Here is a 21,139-nt window from a genome sequence, read left to right on the forward strand (position 1 = left end):
CATGTGCCGATCAAGTAATATTTATTACAATTATATATAATGATATATTTAACAAGTATGACGTCTCGTTTCATGCCTTCATTCTGTAATGATCAAAACAGGGTAGTTAGCCTATCTATCACCTTAAACTTCTATCATTGAGGTCTGCTATGCATTATAGTTAACGATAGTCGTCACCCTGTTGTGTAGTAGAACACCAGAACTACTTGCTTCTCCTACCTGTAACACTGAACTGACCTCCCTCTTTTTTCTCCTATTCTCCCCACAGTCTCTGGTGAATAAAAAAAAAAAACTTCGTAAGGTTTAAAAAAAGTAGATTATTATATTTTAATAGGCTTAGGGTGTCATCCCATACATTAACTTTCCATTTATTAAATTCATGAAACACATATGGCAGACCTGTATACATGTGGGTTATACTGTTAAGTTTGCTTAGATTTTTACTTTTCAAACTGAGCATTGTTTGGTTATGAAACATGAATTGGAATATGATATTTTGCTTATTAAAGCAGTTTAATTAGATACCACATAAGCAGGAAACTTTTCTAAGTTAAAATAGTTTTTAATTCTAAAAATTTTTAATTTTTATTTTAAAAAAACCTTTTTTTTCCCCTGTACGAGGGATCGAACTCAGGACCTTGCACTTGTGAGGCAGGCGCGGTGCCACTGAGCTAAATCCTTGGCCCTAATTCTAAAAATTTAAAATATCACATGTAGAGTTTTCTAAAGTTTTACAAAAATTATAACCTATATTTTCTACACGAAGAAGTACTGTTTTCAGCAATTACCAGTATAAACTTGGCCCTGTGGCAAAAGGAGAAAATGCATAGGAATATTTTGGAATTGATACTTAGTAGGGGAGAGGGCAGTATAAACTGACTTTTCAAAAATAAATGAAGCTTTGTCACTGCTGGGTACACAAAGTAGCTTGTACTGAATTAACCCTACGAGGTTCTTAAGAAGACTATAATAAATATTTTATAATTCAGTAGTCTATGAGTTACGTTTAAATTAAATGGTAATTTTCAAACATCTGTGGTTCTCCTGTACTTTCTATGTTCTTATAATCTAGTTTGAAATATTAATTTTGTTAAAGGTTAAAGACAAGTTTATTTCTGGAAATCATTTCAAATTCCATCTCTTTAAAATTAATGAGCTTTTTCTGAAATGTTTGACATAAAGAATTTAAGAGTAGCATTAAGATCTACTTAGGATAACATCTGATTTATATATATGGTTCAATAAAGCCAGCCACAGGTTTATACTGCCTTTTGGAGGTAAATATTCTTGCTTTGAAGGCCTCACACTTTGTTGAATATGTTCCTGCTGGCTTGAACCACCGGTGGTACAAATGGCTATGATCACTTTTATGGCTATTTTTACTAATAAAATTAATAAACAGTGTATAAATGGACCTAATCTAGTTAGTTGCTTGAATTTGAATAATTACTCCCCAAATATAAATAAATGCTCATTAATACTATTCATACCAATTAAAAATTATAATAATAAATTTATTTCGGTAAATAAAATAAATTTATTTATATTTGTGAACAGTTTATCAAATTTTAACATGGAAATCTTACAAGTACCTCATTGCTTTATTTTGCTGCCAGGGATTGAACTTGAGTCCTTGCGCTTGCGCAGCAGGCGGTGAAACCACTGAGCTAGATCCCCGGCCCCCTTATTGTTTTTTTTGGTAGTGGGAATCAAACTCAGGGCCTCACGCTTGCCAGGCAGGCCCATGGCTGTATTACAATTATTTGATACCATTTTAATGTTTTCCATAAGGAGCTGTAATATGATGACATCTGGTCTGCTAAGTCAGTGCCTTTCTTTGCATCATTGTAATCAAAGACCCTCTGAGAAGATGTATAAGCCCACCCTATGAGACAGTCACACATGTGCTCCTGGTGGTTCAAGCCAGCAGAACAATTGAATTCAAATCAGAGCCGCCTGGCAGTGAGACAAAAGAATTACGGCTTGTGGTTTAAGTTCCTTTAAATTATTGTATGTGTGTGTATTCTTCCACTTGATATGTGACCAGGAGTTATGGATTGTGTTCTCTGCTTTATAGGCCATCTGTAGAGCCAGGAAATACGTGTTGAATGAAAAACGACTTTCATGGCTACCAGTTTCACAGTGAAAGGGACCATTACCAAACTTCTAATATATCAGATGACCAAATCTAAGACTGTGAGATCTATTTTGGAATGAGGGAGATATTGCTAGCAGAAACAGTTTTTTGTCACTGTTGCAAAATAATTTGCTTCCCATATGTTATGCTTGTATCTAGATGTCCCCCAAAGGCTCATATGGTCATAGCTTTTTGGAGGTGGCTGGATCCAGGGTGTGTGATGCTGGGATTAAGGATGTGATCCTGGGATTGATTCACCTGTGATGCTAGGATTAAGGGTGCCTCACCCTGGATGTGAGTGCTACCCACCCTAAAGGATAGAATATAAGGGACAGAAAGAGGGCTGCTATTTTTGCTGCTTGTTGCTTTTGCTGCCTTCTGCCTGCCATGAACTGCTTCTCCTCTGTGATGCCCCTCTGCCATGCCACCTTGTGTTGAAGCCAACCAACTATGGACTGAAACCTGTACACACTGTGAGCCAAATAAACCTTTCTTCCTTTAACTTTCAGTGTTGGGCATTTTGTCTCACCAACCAGAAAAGTAACTATGACACCGTATCAGTGCTGTGTTTTAATCTCTTAATACTAATGATGGTAAGAAGTGACTTTGTTAGTGCTATAGGAAGGCTTTGTGCCTGTGTTAACTTTCCATCACTGTAACAAAATACTTGGGGATAATTAACTTACAAGGAGAAAAGATGTATTTGGGTTCATCGTTTTAGAGGTTCTAGTCTGTGATGCAGCACAGTCAATGTTTTTAGGCCTCTGCCAGGGCAGCACATTGTGGTGGAAGCATGTGATAGAGCCAAAATGCTCACCTCACAAACCAGAGATGGACCCACAATCCCTTTAGAATCTACTTTCCGCTAGGCTCCACCTACCCAAAGTTCACCATGTCCCACTGACATCACCCCAGGGACCCAGCCTTCCCTCCTTAGGCCTTGGGAGACATTGCAGATCTAGAATCTAGCAGTGGCTGTGATGCAAAAGTGGTCTGATCCTTTCATTATTATTTCCTTACATTGAAGTAAGCCAACTGAGGAAGTTGCCTTTTTCTTTTTCCTTCTCATAGTGTTTTGAGTTCTGCTCTTAAGAAGAAGTTAGATGATTCAGATTACCTCTGTGACCTTACTAATACTAGAGTACATTCCTAGAAAACTCAAGCGGAAAAATTTGAAACCCTAAATTATATGATATATGAGAAGGAGGAAAATGAAGTTGTACAAAGGATCCTACTGGGGAGTAGGATGTTTATAGAATTAGGTAAAAGTAACAGAAAAAAGTGATGAGAAATAGATGATTAAAGTGAAAGGAAGAAAAAAGAAAGCATATATAGAGAAAAAATTAAAAGGGAAAAAAATTTAAAAGTTAAAAGAGGAATAAAGAAAGAAAAGAAAAAAAGAAGAAAAGGAGATAAGAAGCAAGGAAGAAAGACAAAAGAAAATCCCCCAGGCCTCAATAAACTAGCTAAGAAGAAAGGAGGAAAGAAAAGAAGAAAAGAAAAAAAAGAAAAACAAAACAAAAGAACAGTGCACCCAATCACCCCCTCCCCCAAAGAAAAAGAATGAAAGACATTTCTCTGTGATTTTGAATGTGCGGTTTTCTTATGTGCGGTCTCTACTTTTGGGGCAGCATCCAAGTCAAGATGGGACCCTGCTCACACCTCTAGATGAGGAAGGGACCAGGTCTGTGCTAGACGTAGGTACCAGCAGGCAGTTGGATTAGGGCCAGGGCTCCAGTGCTGCTACTTTCAGATCGAGAGCAGCTCAGGCTCAGCCTGGCCTTGGGCTGTGTGGGCATGGTCTGTGTCCTTTAGCCCAAATCTCTCAGGGCTCGCCCCTGCTTCTGAACCATAGCTGTCTCCCTGCTGACTCTCACACAGTCACTGATCTGCAGGGAGAGCACAAGATTTTGCTCCCACACGAGTCCTGAAGCAGGCAGCAGCTGGTGAGTGAGTCCAGTCCAAGTGCCCACCATATCCCAGGAGACAGTGGTTGGTTGAATGCCATTCCAGGGAAAGGTCGATTGTTTGAATCCCGGACTCAGAGCAGCCATGGGATGGATGGCCTCACTTCAGGGTTCCCAGTGTTACCTTCTCACAGTGAGAGAGAGATTAGTAGATCCCTGAGAACCAAGAAGGATCTGAGAAGAAAATTAAAGCCTGTGGAGGAATTAGAACACAATACGAAGAAGGAAAGGGGCAGTCTGTACTTTCACCTGGGTTCGTGGCTCGTGGAGAAGGGAGATGAATCTACAAAGACAGCAAACCTGGGGACTATAGTGGGTATCTCTTTAATCATTCTCTCTCTCTCTCTCTCTCTCTCTCTCTCTCTCTTTTTTCCTTCCCCAAGTTGTTATTTTTCAGTGTCTGGATTTCGTATCTCAGAGAAGCTGAGTTGTTGTTGAGCATGCTGCCATTTTTCCAGCTGTTTCTTTTTTTAAGACAAAAATTTGTTCATTTTTAGCTTAAGCTGGAATCTTGGGTGGTTTGAGACCTTTCTTCTCTAATATAAATATTTAAAATTAAATTTTTAAGCACCACTTTAGCTACATTTCACAATTCTTGATGCCATGTTTTCATTGTTATTTGGTTCATGATATTTCTAATTTCCTGTTTGGTTTCTTTTTTAACTCATAGGTTATTGAAAACAGTGTTAATTTCAAATATTTGAAGAGTTTTTCCAAAGTTTTTATAATGTGTGTATTATTTCTAATTTAATTTCCTTGTGGTCAGAGAACATTCTGTATGATTTCAATCCTTAGTTTTTTTTGGTTTCTTTTATGGACTATCTTAATGAATGTTCCATGTCCACTTCAAAGACTATAAACTTGGTGTTTTGTGCTCTAGAAATGCCAAGTAAGTCAACTTGCTTGATGGTATGGTTCAAGTTTTCTATATCCTTACTGATTTTGTCTATTTGTTAATCTCCAGTTCTAATTTTGGATTTATGTACTTCTCCTTTGAATTTTTCTAATTTTTCCTCCAGGTATTTTTGTTTTGTTAAAGTTTAATGGAGACATAAGTCAAATACCATATGAATATGTGTAGGAGAGGTATAAAAAAGAATTTCTATTTTTAATTTTTTGAGGAATCTCCATGATGATTTTCCTAGTGGTTGTAGTTCACATTCCCACAAACAATGTAGAAGGGTTCTTTTTTCTTCACATACTGGCCAGCATTTGTTGCATTTTGTGATAGCTATTCTCACTGGGGTAAGATGGAATCTCAGAGTTGTTTTGATTTTCATTTCTCCAGTGCAGGCCTAAGATGATGAATTTTTCATGTACTTATTGCCCATTTGTACTTCTTCATTTGATAAGTGCCTATTCAGTTCATCTGCTTATTTCTTGAGTTCTTTATTGTATCAGTCAGTGCTTGATAGACAAACAGATTTAATGCAAGATATACAACAAATATAAGGATTTATAAGATAGGCTTAGAGTGGCTGCCCAGAGTCAGGTGTGATGCAGGAGACCAGCTTGAAACCACACTAAGCAGGCTTTAGATACTATTGATTGGCTTGTGAATTTGACCATTGATTAAGATTCTGAGTGACTGCAAGGTTTAAGTATGAATTGCTAATTGACCTTTTGGCTGGTGTTCGGAGATAGACTTCCTTCTGGCAACGGTAACAATTGAGGTCTTGATGATCAATGAGGCTCTGGTCTCTAAGAGAAAGGAAACACTGCAGCTGAGAATTATGACTCTGTGTAGCCTTTCTCTGTTAGCTAAAGATAACGCAGGTGGCTTGTTAAAGGTGCCCTGTCCTTCACAAGACTGCATAGTTACTCCCCTTTACAGCCTGGCTCATTAGTGCATTAGTTCTGCTCTTCCCTACATCTGCCTGTACACCCTTTTGCTATGCTGTATTATCATAAATCTTGACCAATCCAGTGCTCGTGGTCTTAGCCAGGAGAGAGCTAAAGATAATCTCCCAGGCCCCCCCTTATTCTTTATTTCTCGTCCTTTGTATACTAGTCTTTCATCCCCTGCTGTCCCCTCATCAGGTGATTGGGCATCCCCCGTGACTGCTCAGGTTATCAGCCCAGGCAGTGTGGAAGAGTGCAAAAGTTGTCTATGCCCTGGAGGTCTAAAGGATCTAGTCGAAGCCCTGGAGCTCACTGTAGTGTGCCATGCAAATCTGAATAGGAAAGTTGAACACACGCAGGGCTGGTCTTCTGTCTTCAGTAAATCCCTTCAGCCACACCCAGAACTGTGCTGATCCAATTTAGTTGGGTGTTTCTTACTCAAATTGACAGGATCAGTTAACTATCATGTTTATGTATTGTATATTATTGGTCCTCTGTCAGAAAAGTAGCTGGCAATTTTTTCCCCAATCTGTAGATTGTCCCTTTACTATCACCATTTCCTTTTCTGTGCAGAATCTTTTTAATACTGGAGATCAAACTTATGACCTTGCACTTGTGAGGCAGGCATGGTGCCACTGAGCTAAATCCCCAGCCCCCTCTGTCTGTTTTTATTTTTATTTTTTTGGTACCGGGGATTGAACTAGGGTCCTTGCGCTTGCGCAGCAGGCAGCGAAACCACTGAGCTAAATCCCCGGCCCCGCTTTGTCAATTTTTGATGTTATTTCCTGTGCTATTGGAGTTCTGTTTAGGAAGTCCTTCGTATGCCTATGGCTTCAAGTGTTTCCCCAGCAGTTTCAAAGTTTCTGTCTTTATATCTAGGTCTTTGATCCATTTTGATTTGATTTTAATACAGTTTGAAAGATACAGATAGTTTCAGTGTTCTGCAGGTGGTTAACTAGTTTTCCCAATACCTTTGCTAAATAGCCTGTCTCTTCTCCAGCATATGCTCTTTGGCCCCTGTGTGAAACACCAGACTGTTGAAGGTGTCTGGGATTGTTCCTGTGGTCTATGTGTTCCCACTCCATTGGTCTACATGTCTATTTTTATGCCAGTGCCATGCTGTATTTGTAGTATAACTTAAAATCCAGTATTGTGATGATTCCTGCTTTGCTCTTTTTGCTCAGGATTGTTTTCACTATTCTGGGTCTCTTCTGATTCCATACAAATTTTAGAATTGTATTTTGTCTTAAATCTGTGAAGAGTGCTTGCTTCAGCAGCACATATACTAAATCTGTGAAGAATGTTGTTGGTATTTTAGTAGGGATTGCATTAAATCTATAGTATGCTTTGGGTAATATGTTTGTATCTAGGAACAGAGGATAGATTTTCACTTTCTAACATGTTCTTCAGTTTCTTTCTTCAAGTTCTGTAGTTTTCATTATAGAATTTTTCACCTCGTTGGTTAGGTTGATTCCTAGCCAGGTATGTATGTAGGCATGTATGTAGAATAACAATAGTTATTATACCACGCATAATTATTTTCAAAGTAGGTACTCAGGGGCCAGGGATTTAGCTCAGTGATTTTGCCGCCTGCTGCGCAAATGCAAGCACCAGAGTTCGATCCCTGGTACCAAAAAAAAAAACAAAAGAAAAAAAAAGAAAGTAGTTACTCAGCATGTAAGACATAGACCAAAAGGAGTTTTATAAGAAGAAAAAAAGAGGTAGTAACACAAAAGTTTCCTTTCAATGAACTAAGATAAACTAGAGTACTATAAATGAAACAATTTCACATATATATATATTAAAATATTTTTGAAACAACAGAAGAGGTAATTTGGGGAAGTAGTTGAACTCACTTCTTATTTATCTTTTTTAAAAAATTTTTTTGAGAAGTGTCTCACTATGTAGTTCAAGCTGGCCTTGAACTCACTGTGTAGCATGGGCTGGCCTTGAACTTGCAGAGATCCTCCTGCCTCAGCCTCCTGAGTACTGGGATCACAGGCATAAGCCACCATGCCAAGCAGTTCCTATTTATCTTGTATTTTGGTCTTTATTTGTAATTGTGTGTGTGTGTGTGTGTGTGTATATATTTATTTATTTATTTGTTTGTTTGTTTCTCATATGAGAGAAACCATTCAATAGTTAAGCTTTTGTTTCTGACTTAGTTCACTTAACTTTTTAAATATAGTTTTTTGGTTTTTTTCTGTTATTTTCTTTTATTGGTACATTTTATTGGTACATAATGATAACATTCATCATAGGGAATTTGTATCTATACATGATATATCTTGCTTTTTTTTCATTTCCCTCCCCTCCCTACAGCCCCTCTTCCCCTTCTCATTTGCAAAAGCTTTGTTTTCATTTTTTCCTTCTATTCCCTCTTTTTTTCCTTGTCCTTTCCTTCCCCTCCTTCCTCCTTTCCTTGTTCCCCTCCCCATTTGAACACTTTCTTCCCATTTCCCAATATCCATTATATATTTTGGTCCTTATTTACACTTTCAGTTTCTCACACCACAGAAACAATGTGATATTTAAACATTTGTGTCTGATTTATTTCACTTAAGAATATGGTCTCAAGGTGCATCCATTTAGTTAGAAATGTCTCAAGCATATCCTTCTTTGTGGCAGAGTAGTACTCCCACATAAAAAAAAACTTCTTTATCCATTTATCCATTGATAGGATTTGGGCTGTTTCCAAGATTTAGCTATTACAAATTGTGCCGGTATAAACATGATCAACATGGATGTACATATATTGCTGTGGTATGATGCTTTTAATTATTTTAGGAAGATACCAAGAAGGGGAATAGCTGGGTGGAATGGAACCTGTGGATTTAGTTTAGTTTTTTTTTTTTTTGGTACCAGGGATCGAACTCGGGACCTTGAGCTTGAGAGGGAGCCAACGGCACCACTGAGCTAAATCCCCAGCACCTTAGTTTTAGTTTTTTGAGGAATTTCCACACTGATTTCCACAGTGGTTGCACCAGTCCATATTCCCACCAACAGCGGAGAAAGGTTCCTTTTTCCCCATGGCTCTGCCAGCACTTTTTATTGGTTGATTTCTTGATAACAGCTATTCTTTGTGGAGTGAAATGAAATCTCAGTGTTATTTTAATTTGCATTTCTTGAATGAAGAGTGATGGTGAACATTTTTTCATATATTTATTTGCTCTTTGTACTTCATCGGAGAAGTGTCTGTTCATTTCAGATGCTCATTTTTGGATTGGGTCTTTAAATTTGGGGCTCTGGTTTTTTTGAGTTCTTTATATATTCTAGATATTAGTTCTTTGAGGAACACCTGGCAAAATTTTTTCCCACTCTGTGGGTTGTCTCTTCACTCTGTTGGTGGTTTCTTTTTCTGTGCAAAAGCCTTTTAATAAGATGAGATCCAAGTTGTTGATTCTTTGTGATATTTCCTATGTGATTGGGGTTTTGTTCATAAAGTCTTTGCGTACACCAATGTCTTCAAGAGCTCTATCCTATCAGGCAAATTTATTGTTTCTGTTTTAATATTTAGATCTTTGATCCATTTCGATTTTAGTTTAGAGCATGGTAAAAGATATGGGTCTAGTTTTAATCTTTGGCATGTGGAAAGCCAGTTTTTCCAGCACATTTTTTTTTTGCTTGCAAGGCAGGCGCGGTGGCACTGAGCTAAATCCCCGGCCCTCCAATACTTTTTATTAAAGAGGCTATCTTCCAGTGAAAGTGTTTGGCTCTTTTGTCAAAGATGAGGTGGCTGAGTGTGTCTGGATCTTCTGCATCTTCTAATTTGTTCCATTGTTCGTTGGGTTTGTTTCTTTTGCCAGCTCCATGCTGTTTTTATCACAGTTAGGATTGTAGTATAATTTCACTTCAGGAATTGTGATGCTCCCTGCAGTGGCTTTGTTGCCTAGAATTGTGTTGCTATTCTAGGTCTCTTTGAGTTCCAAATGAATTTTAGGATTATTTCCTCTGATTCTGGTGAGATATACTATTGGTATTTTCGTCAGGATTGGTTTAAATCTGTATAACAATTTTGGGAGTATGGCCATTTTCATTATATTGGTTCTTTCTACGCAAGAACAAGGATGTCTTTCCATTTTCTGATGTCCACTTCAATCTCCTTTTTCAGAGTATTGTAGTTTTCAATGTAAAGGTCTTTTACTTCCTTCGTTAGATTGATTCCTAGGTATTTTATTTATTTGGATGCTATTGTTAAAGGCATGGTTTCCCTAATTTCTGTCTCAGTGAGTCTGTTGTTCGTGTAGAGGAAAGCTATTGATTTTTGAGTGTTGACTTTGTATCCAGCTACTCTACTGAATTTGGTTATTAAATCTAGAAGTCTTTTGGTGGAGTTCTTGGGGTCTTCTATGTAAAGTATCATGTCATCCACAAATAATGATAATTTAACTTTTTCTTTTCCTATTTTTATTCTTTTTATTTCTTTCTTTTGTCTCATTGCTCTGGCTAATGTTGCCAGAACTATATTGAACAGTAATGATGGTGGACATCTTTGTCTTGTTCCTGATTTTAGAATGAAAGCTTTCTTTTTTTTTTGGTACCGGGGATTGAACTCGGGTCCTTCCGCTTGTGAGGCAGGTGGTGGAACCACTGAGATAAATCCTTGGCCAAGCTTTCAGTTTTTGACCATTTAGTATGATGTTGGCTGTTGGTTTGTCATAGATGGCTTTTATCAGATTGAGATAAAGACTATTCCAATTTTCTGTAGAGATTTTATCATGAATGGATGTTGGACTTTGTCCAACATTTTTTCTGCATCTGTTGAGATGATCATATGGTTTTTGTCCTTGGCTGTATTAATATAGTATATTTATTGATTTGTGTATGGTGAACCATCCCTCCATCACAGGGATGAATCCTGGTTGGTCATGGTGTATAATTTTCTTGATGATTTGCTGCATTCTGTTTGCCAGTATTTTATTGAGGATTTTTACATCTATGCTCATTAGGGAGATTGGCCTATAGTTCTCTTTTTTGGTTGGATCCTTCTCTGGTTTTGGAATCAGGGTAATGCTCACATCCAGGAATGAATTTAGGAATATTGCTTCCCTTTCAGTTCCATTATTTGAAAAGTAGTGGCATTAGATCTTCTCTGAATTTCTTGTAGAATTCTGCAGTGAATTTGTCAGGACCTGGGCTTTTCTTTGTTGGTAGGTTTTTAATAACACCTTCAATTTCATTTACTGATATTGGTTTATTTAGAATTTTTATATCTTCTTGATTAAGCTTTGATAATTCAGAAATCTATCCATTTCTTCTGTGTTTTCCATCTTATTGGAATACAGGGGGCCAGGGATTTAGCTCAGTGGTTCTGCCACCTGCCTTGCAAGCGCAAGGTCCCGGTTTGATCCCTGGTACCAAAAAAAAAAAAAGAATACAGGTTTTCAAAGTAGGTATTCATGATCTTCTGGATTTCTGCAGGAGCCATTGTGATTTTATCCTTTTCATTTCTAATTGCATGGATATGAGTCTTTTCTTTCCTTGATAAAGTTGGCTATGGGTTTGTCAATTTTATTTAATCTGTCAAAGAACCAACTCTTTGATTCATTGTTTCTTTGTATCGTTTTCTTAGTCTCAATTACATTAATCTCTGCTCTGATCTTTATAATTTCTTCCCTTGTACGAGCTTTGGGCTTCACTTGCTCTTCTTTTTCTAGAAGCTTTAGGTTCAACATTAGGTTGTTTATTTGAGCTCGCTCTGTTTTCCTAGTATGGGCATTCACTGCTATGAATTTCCCTCGTAGAACTGCTTTCATTGTGTCCCATAGATTCCTGTATGTTGTTATTGGCATTATCATTTAATTGTAGAAACTGTTTAATATTTTCTTTAATTTCATCTGTGACCCATTGGTTGTTCAGGAGGGTGTTATTTAATTTCCATGTCTTCTTGACAGTTTTGTGATTTCTTTTGCCATTGATTTCCAATTTCTTTACACTGTGGTGTGATAATATGCGTGGGATAATTTCAATTCCTTTGGATTTACTGAAGCATGTTCTGTGAGTTAGTATATGGTCTATTTTGGAGAATGTCTCATGTGCAGCTGAGGGGAATGTGTATTCTGATGTTGTGGGGTGGAACACTTTGTAGACATCTACTAAGTTCACTTTTCCAAAAGATTTCTTTGGTGATTTTTTTTTTTTGTCTAGTTGATCTATTTGTGACAGTGGAGTATTGAGGTCCTCCATTACAATTGTATTCATGCCCATTAATATTTGTCTTATATAGTTGGGTGTGCTGGTATTTGGTACATATACATATATATATTTTTTGATTAGAATCTTTTATTTACCCAAAGCATTTACTACTTGAGAATACAAAAAGATTGTCAAGATGAGGCCAGTATTGGGTAGAACACTAAACGCAGATACATGGTAAATATAACCTAAGAAGGTAGCAACTGGGTACATTACACATAGAATATAAACAAAACAGACTTGAGGCATGCTATAGTGAGGATTCTGTTTGAATGACAAAGGCTAAGGCTGTTTATAATTTGTTAGTCCCCTTAAAAAGGGTCTAGGGAAACTAGCCTACGCCTCATTCCAAACCCACCGATTTTCCTTCTTCTGACCAGGTGAGGATAGTGCATGTGCTGTACCTCTGATGGAGAGCAACAAGGCATCATCTCTGAATGGTACATATATATTTATGATTGTTATCTCTTTCTGTTCGATTGTTTCCTTTAGAAGGATGTAGTAACCTCTCTCTCTCTTTCTCTCTCTCTCTCTCTCTCTTTTTTTGACACAGAGTCTCAGTTTGTAGTTCAGGCTGGCCTTGAACTTACTATGTAGCCCAAGCTGGCCTCTAACTTGTGGCAATCCTCCTGCTTCAGCCTCCCCATTCTTTTTTTTTTTGTTCTGGGGATCGAACTCAGGACCTTGAGCTTGCAAGGCAGGCACGGTGCCACTGTGATAAATCCCTGGCCACTCTTTCAGTCTGTTTCTTTTGATTGGTGAATTGAGATCATTTACATTGATGGTTATAACTGATATATATTAACTTGGTCATGTTATTTTCCTGTTGTTGGTTTCCTTTTTTTTCCCTCTCTGTTTAATTACTTGCCTTGCCTGGTGGATTCATTTTTTGGGGGTGCATGGAGTTATAGTCCTCATTATCTCTTTCTAGAATGTCTTTCAGAGCATTTTGGAATGGTGGTTTGGTGGTCATGATTTTCTTCAGATTTCTTTGTCATGGAAGTATCTTACTTCTCCATCAATGCTGAAAGATAGTTTTGTGGAGTACATCAGTTGGGGCTAGAGGTTGTTTTCTTTTAGGACTTGAAATACTTCAAGCTCTCCTTGACTTGTAGATTTGTGTTGAGAAATCTGGTGTGATTCTAATGGGCTTTTCTTTATATGCGATTTGTTTATTTTCTCTAACAGCTTTTAATATTCTGTTCTTGTGTTGAATTTCTAGAATCTTGACTATTATATGCTGTGGTATAGATTTATTTTGATCATGGCTAATTGGAATTCTATATGCCTCACTTATCTGTGTGTCAAGTTCTTTTTCCATACTTGAGAAGTTTTTTGCTATTATTTCTGTGAACAGGTTTTTTTTAATGTCGTTTGCACTATTGCCTGCTTTTTCTTTGACTCGTATCAATCTTATGTTATTTTTCTTTGCATCATCTAGCAGCTATTGGACCAATTTTTTTGTGGTCCTTTGCTATTTTTAAGAAATCTTTCTTTTCATTGATCTCTAACTGTAATCCTGTCTTCTATATCTGATATTCTGTCCTCACATTGGCTCATGTTTGCTGCGTATACTTTCAATGGAGTTTTTAATCTCCTGGATATCTGTTTGAATCTATTTCATGGATTCCATTTCTTTCCTATATTTGGCATTTGTGGTTTCCATCATTTTCCTGAGCTCCTCTATTTTTTTTTATCTATATCTGCTCTAGAGTCACTAACCATGTCCTTCTTTATGTCACTAACTCTGTGGTTATCTGATAAGTTATTTCTGATTTGATTTTTTCTAGACCCTCATTTATCCTCTTTGTTAACTTCTGGTGTTACCACTTCAGAGAGTCCAGGTGGGTGGCTTTCAAATTGTTCCACCTCACTGCCCTCTGGGATTGCCTTTAGCAAGCTGAAAGTCTGGAGTTGCATCTTACTTCCATATCTTCTCATTTTCTTTTCTTTTGTTTGTTTGTTTTTTAGTTTAATTCCTGGGTTGATGTGTGTAAATTGCTAATGGCAGGTAGCTTTATTGCTAACATTGGAAATCCTTAGGAAATTACTATTTCTTAGAGATGTTTTCTAGGTTTAGCTGGCTTTTGGGTTTTGAGCCTGTTGCACAATCCTATCTCTTCAATGTATTAGGAATGAGAAGTTGCTGCCTATTTGGCTTAGCCCCTGGTTTTTTGGGACTGGCCGATAGTATTATTTATGACCCTCAGGCAGTTTCAGTTTTGGCATACCAGGAGGAACAACTGATTATAACAATTATGTCACTTTGGCTAAAGTAGTACAGTCAGTAATAACAATAACATCAAACACAGCCTAGAAAATTACAAACTATGGTAACTATTAATTTGTCACCTTTAACCATATCAACTAGATTTGTGGTTATATAACAAACAGAAAATTGTATACAGTAATTATGGCCTCAATTAAAATCACCTCAATATGGCGATTTTACCCTCAGAGGAGGAAACTTAAAAGGAATTGGGAGGAAAAAGGGGAGAAAAAGAAGACAAGGAAGAGATTAGTAGCAAGGCTGGAGGACAAAGGAAGATTACTTGAACTTTGAGAAACTGGTGAAGGAGACAGGAGGGAAGGAGAGAAGAAGGAAATAAAAACAAGACCAGAACAGAACAACAACAACAAAACTAGAAACATTGTTCACACTCATATAAAAACAAGATCAAATAATCAAGAAAAATAAAAAAACAAAAAACAAGAAAAGAAGACAAAAATGTCTACTTCGTGGTGTGTCTCTGCTGTCACTGGTAGACGGAGTGTGCAGATAGAGCCAAGATCTGAGTTGATTAATCCCAGCAGTGCAGCTATAGCTTTATGGCAGGGTAGTGGATAATCCCAGCAAGCTTGTACCTTTAGTTCCATTGAACTTCAGGCTGGTTTCTGGCTGTGAGGCTGGAACCCAATTTGTTCGGCCTGCAATACTCTGTAGGCCTCCTGCCAGTTTGAACTTGGTTCTGCCTCACTGTGACGCTGGGAGCTGCTAGATGGAGCCCACCCACAGCTGCTCTGAGTTCCCAGTTCAATTGGCCCCACTCCAAGATGGCGACTGGCCACTTGCCCTCTCCTGGGGGATGTCTGAACCCAAATAACTCATCAGCCAGTGCCACCTGCTGCATCCACTGCTCCGTTCCATTGGTGCATTTCTCCTTGAAGGCCTCTGGGGCCCCCAGTAGTCACCATATGTGTGCAGGTTTGAGCTGCCCCTCACTTGAAGTGAGCCAGGGCTCAGGGAGAAAGTGCCACCTGCTCTCTCCTTCTTGTGGATTGAAGTCTCTTTCTTTGCTGTCCTTGTGTGCTTCAGTTCTTGCTTCAGATCCATGCTGGGTACAAGGGATCCACTTTCTTCTTTCTTGTCTTCCTCATGTTGCTGTATTCCAGCATCTGGACACCAAATCTCTCACTTAACATTTAAAGCTGTTGTGAGTGGAATAGTTTTCTTAATTTCTTTCTTCATAGGTTTGTTATCAGTGTGTAGGAATGTTGATTTTTGTCTGATTTTTGTATCATGAATCTTTTAGAGTAGATGATTTATATTTAATAGTAGTAAATATTGTTTTTCCCTTTTGTGCCTATTCTCTGTTCCTTTTTCCCTTTTCTTGTCATTTTTAGCATTATATTTTCTCACTGTTATTTGCTTACTACTTGTAGCTGTGTTTTATTTCAATGCTTTAAACTTACCAATCCATCTTCAAACACTACAATATTATGTCTCTATGCAATGTGTAAGAACCTTTCAACAGTGAATGGTTGGGCCAGGAATGTAGCTCAGTGGCACCACACCTACCTGGCAAGTGCAAGGTAGTGCAAGGTAGGTACCCCAGTACTGGGGGAGAAAAACCCCGAAAAACAAACAAAAAAGAGTGAATGGCATTTCTGTTTATTCCTCTACCCCCATTTTTGCTATGCTTTTTGTCACACATTTTACTTTACATATACTGTAAACCTCACAGTATGTTTAGAGAATTATTTGCTAAAGAAATTCATTAAATAAACACAATTATCTTTATATTTCCTATTAAATGTGTTTTATATTCCTTTGTTTAAATCTACGTTTTGATCTAAGTATCATTTTCCCCAGCCTGGATAAATTCTTTTAACATTCTTTGTTATGCTGTCTTTTGGTAAAAGATTTTCTCAGCCTTTGTTTTCTAAAAATAATTTTACCTTACCTTTTCAGAGGATATTTTTGGAGATTATAGAATCCTATATTGACATTTTATTCCAGTACTGTCCTTTAAAGATAATCCATTTTGAGTTTCCCAGGTTAGCAGGCCCGGGCTGCTCCTCTGGGAGGAGTTGGTGAGCGCAGGATGTGAGCTTACAGCCCAGGATCTCAGGCAGGCAGGTGGGTGGCCACTCAGATGAAAGCAGAGGAGCCCCCTGGGGCTGTGTGGAGAGTATGAGACTCTGGCCTCTGCTCTGGTCTCACTTCCGACCACCTCCACCATAGTGGAACCTTCCAAGCTCACCTCCTGCTGAGTGGTCATCTGCCTGCAGTGGGAGATATCTGGGGACACCTGTTTGTGCCTAGCCTCAGAGGCCAAGCCCACGCCAAGCAGCTTCAAGGGAGGTGGGCTGGGCAACAAGTACATGCAGCTCAGAGTGGGCTGCTCCCTGTACTACACCTCTGTGTGGTCACTCACATGGCACAGCACCATGCCGAAGGCCACGTTCAGCAGGTGCACGGAGGTGCTGACCGACGAGGCTGGGGAGCACTTTGGTACCACCTTGAATTACCTCTGAGATTACACCATCATCGTCCCTCAAAATCGGGAATTGATGGCTGAAGCAAAATACTACCTCAGTCAGGGGCTGGTCAACCTGTGCCAGACTGCTGTGCAGGACGAGAACTCCTAGCCTGTGTGCAACATCCTCATCATCCTGTCCCTGAGGGAGGAGTCCTCTACCACGCCTGTGGTGAAGCTGCCCTACAACAGAAGCAACAAGCAACTCAGACGACCGCCTGCTGCACAACACGGAGCTATTTGATAAGCTGTCCCTGTGCTTCAGTGGCCACGTGTTCTTTATCACGGACGTCATTGGTGGTGAAATCTGCTGCTGTTCCTCTTATGGCCAGGGCTGTAAGCTGGCAGGGGTATGCTGCACCTCCATTGTGTATGCCCTGGAGAAGAAGCAGACCAAGGTGAAATTTCCAGAGGCCTGAATCTATGAGACACTCAGCGTCCTCCTGTGAGACCCCTCGAGTTCCTGACAACTCTGTTGGAAGCCACAAGCTGGAGCCATAGCCAGGCTTCCCCCAGTGAAGATGAGACCTTTGAACAGCAGGACTGAGTGTGCCACATCTGTGTCAAGTGCTGTCGCACTTAGGGTGACCGGCACCTTATGGCACCTTACGGCCCACCCATCAAGACCGACCAGACTGTTGGGGAGTCTGGGCATCCTGTGAGGAAAGACATCTCACCCACAGCTTAGAGGGACTAGCAGGATTGTTCTTTTTGATTGTGGTCCTTGAAAGCATGCTGTCCTGTCCTCACCTACCATAAAGCCAGAGGCTGGCACAGGGCCTGGAACTAGGCACCCGGAAGGCCTCAAAGCCTGGGAGCCCTGCACAGGGCTGGCCTGTGCTCCCAGCCTCCCTGTCAAAGCCTGGGAGCCCTGCACAGGGCTGGCCTGTGCTCCCAGCCTCCCTGTAGAGGTGGCCGAGGCTTGTCCACGTGTCTGCCTAGCCTGACATCCATGTTACTGGTTTGTATCCTGCCTGTGGAAGGTGGCTGTCCTCAGTGGTGAGCCTCTGGGCAAAGTGACCCTAGCAGCCCACCCCCCTTTGAAGACCTTCATTCCCACTTGCTAGGTCACTTGGCCATGGGGGTGCTGTGCACCAGCCAGGGTGCAGTTCTGCCTCAGGACTGGGGTTTTTATTCCCTTCTTTGTTTGGCTTGGCCCTTGGCAGGCCGCTTATCTGAATTCTTTCCAGAGGAATGCTGACAGGGAAGGAGCTTTCTACTAGCCTAGCAAAGCAGAGTGGCCATGTCCAGTCCCACTTCCAGGAAGGAACACAGGTTGCCGGGCTCTTCCCTCGATGACTTTTAAGATTGCTCAGTGGCTGCTCACAGCACATCTCAGCCTACAGGCAAGTACCAGGCCCAGCATTGGGCACTCTAAGGGACCTGAGATGACATGATGAGGGGAGGCAGATGTGCCTTACTAATCAGGCATGTTTTGTTAGGCACAGTCTTGAATGTATAAATAGCTCTCAGCTCAGGCATGGGAAGCAGCTCCTAGGCTTCCGGCCCTCACTGGAGCTAAGATGACCGACCATCCATTTCTTTGGCCAGATTCAGGCTTTGGCTTTGTGGCTTTCCTACAGAGACTGGAATGTCTCAGCCTGAGGCCACCACTCTGTTTTCTCAGCTGCCCTCATGAAGCCCTTTAATAAATTTTCAACTCCCTCCTAGGGTATTTTCATGCTTGTCCTTTGACCGCCGTATCCCCTTTACCTGCTAACTAGAACTTTGACACTCAGATCCTCAGCCATCTCAGATACCTAGTTTTGGTCCTGAGAAGGCACAGTGGCCTGGGGCTGGGAATATTTCTTCTTTGACTATTATCTCCTTTTTTTTCCCCTCGGCCTCCAAATTTGAATCTCTGGGCTTTATCCCTCTCCTTCCTTTTTAAAAATTTTTTAAAAATTAATTTTATTGGTACATTTTAGGTCTACAGTACAGTTACATTCATCATTGGAAATTTGCACCTTTACATAATCTCTCTTGGTTCTTATTTTTTCCCCATTCCCCTGCCTTCCCTTCAACCCCTCCACCCCTCCCTATTTACAAAGACTTTAGCAGCACAATTTGTAATAGCCAAAACTTGGAAGCAGCCCAATTGCCCATCAACTGGAGACTGGATAAAGAAAATGTAGGTTTTTAAAAATAAATAGAGTACTACTCAGCCATAAAAAATGAGAAATTAGAGACATTTATAGCTAAATGGATGCACATTGAGGTGATACTCTTAAGTGAAATAAACAGGACACACGTGTGTAAATACTGAATAGTTTATCTATTGTGAGAAACTGAAAATGTAAGGACTAAAAGGTATAACATAATGTGAAATAGGAAGAAAAGGGGCAAAGGGGAAGTGGGAGGGGTAGGGGAAAGGAAAGAGGGGAATGAAATCAATATGAGAAAATGAAAAATGGAAACAAAATCTATTATCTCCTTGATCTTAAGGAAAACACTAACACTGAATTCACTGGTAATGATCTTAGGTACTTTAATCAGACTTTGTGGCTTAACGGTTTGGGGAATTTCTTAGCCCCGTTCAGAAAGCAGCTTTTGGCAGTGTGAATTTTTGAACTCCAGCCAGGCAAGGGAGAAATAAACAAAAGAATGGATTAAGGTTTTCTAAAAAAAGGATAATCCATTTTATTCTTCTGTTTTATATTGTCTTTTTTTTTTTTTTTTCGGTACCAGGGATCAAACTCAGGACCTTGGTTTATGAGCCAGGCACGGTGCCACTGAGCTAAATCACTGGCTGTTTTCTATTGTCTTTGATGAGAAACCTGCAATCCAGTGATACATTATCCTTTCCCTTATATAACATAATGCATGATTCCTACATAATCTGTCACTTGTCTAGAAATTTTGGTTATGATTTTTCTTTGTCTTGAATTTCTTTGTATTTAGGTTGTTTAGAATTTCATTTCAAATTCATTTTTGGATACCATTTGTAAATTTGTACATCTCTAAGTGAAGAATTGGGAATTTTTTAGAATTATATTTAAAATCACTGATGACCCCAGTGAGTAATTAGTACTTTTCTAAGGAACATTTAACTTTATTGAGTTATTTAAGAGTTTTATGCATCAGTGTGGTTATATATGTCTTCCATGGAAAGAAGGTATTCCATTTCCCCACATACATCTAACTTAAAAAAAGCTTTTACTGGCACATAGTAAATCTGTTTATGGGGTACAGCATATTTCATACATGTATACAGTGTTTACTGGTCAGAGCAGCATAATTGTTACATTCTCACGTCAAACACTGGCCAATCTCTGTGTGGGAAACATTCGGCATTCTGTTAGCTATTTTGTGGTATACAATCAAACGTCAGCCATAGTTGCCCTGCCATGTGGTGGAACGTGAACAGTTATTCCTTCTAGCCACCTCCTTCTCTGTATGCATTAACCACCCTCTTCCAATCCAGCCCTCTTTCTCCTGGCTTCTGCTGAGTACTATTCAATTTTCTACTTTTATAAGATCCACTTTTTTAGTTTCCACATTATGTTAGCTTTTCATCACTGTAACCAAAAGCCTACGAAAAACAACTTCAAAGAAGAAAGGTTTCTTTTGGCTCCATTTCAGAGGTTTCAGCATGGTCACTTGGCTGTGTGACTGGTAGGCCCTGGTGAGGTCAGGCATCACGGTGGAGGGGAGCTGCTCACTTCATGGTAGCCAGGGGGCAGACAGCAAGAGATCCAGAGAGAAGGGCCTGGGCCAGGGCAGGGCCGGGCTGTGCCTCGGTGCTCCTATCCTCCCACTGGGCCACACCCTGTGCTTCCCTCACCTTCCAGCAGTGCCATCATGGGAATGAGCACCAGTGTTAGCCATGGCAAAGGGGGAGCCCTCACACTCTAGTCACTTCCTAAGTCCCAGTGCTTTCTGGGGCCATGTTACAGAGCGGGGGCGTGTATGTGCTTTTGTGCTTCATTTATATGGATATTGACCTTCATTTTCAAATCAAAGTGTTTTTGGTTTGCATAGTTTACTGGTACAAATCATTTTAATTCTTCAAAAGCATACTAAAATGAGAGAATTGTTTTTAATCTGTGTTTAGGTTGAAACTCATGGTGTCAACTCTTTGTTTAAATATGGAGAGTAGTTTTCCAATTACAGCTTAAACTTAGTTTTAAGGGAAGACTTTGGTACTTTCAACTATTTTTGCTTTTAAATTTATCAAAGACTTAACATAATGAAACTTCAATGGCAGATGCTTTATTGTCAGATTTTTTTTTTTTTAG

General features: G+C 39.5%; 1 protein-coding gene and 1 pseudogene across 2 annotated transcripts in view; both read left to right on the forward strand.

Moving 5' to 3' along the window:
• Nucleotides 1–21,139, forward strand: part of Rsbn1l (round spermatid basic protein 1 like) — an 85,770-nt gene that overhangs the window by 60,467 nt on the left and 4,164 nt on the right. The window lies entirely within an intron of this gene.
• On the forward strand, nucleotides 15,196–21,131 carry LOC106008940 (BTB/POZ domain-containing adapter for CUL3-mediated RhoA degradation protein 2 pseudogene; annotated as a pseudogene).

Source organism: Heterocephalus glaber, unplaced genomic scaffold (genome assembly GCF_053883595.1).
Source record: "Heterocephalus glaber isolate CG9 unplaced genomic scaffold, H.glaber_assembly_v1.0 deba00000676, whole genome shotgun sequence".
Lineage (NCBI taxonomy): Eukaryota > Metazoa > Chordata > Mammalia > Rodentia > Bathyergidae > Heterocephalus > Heterocephalus glaber.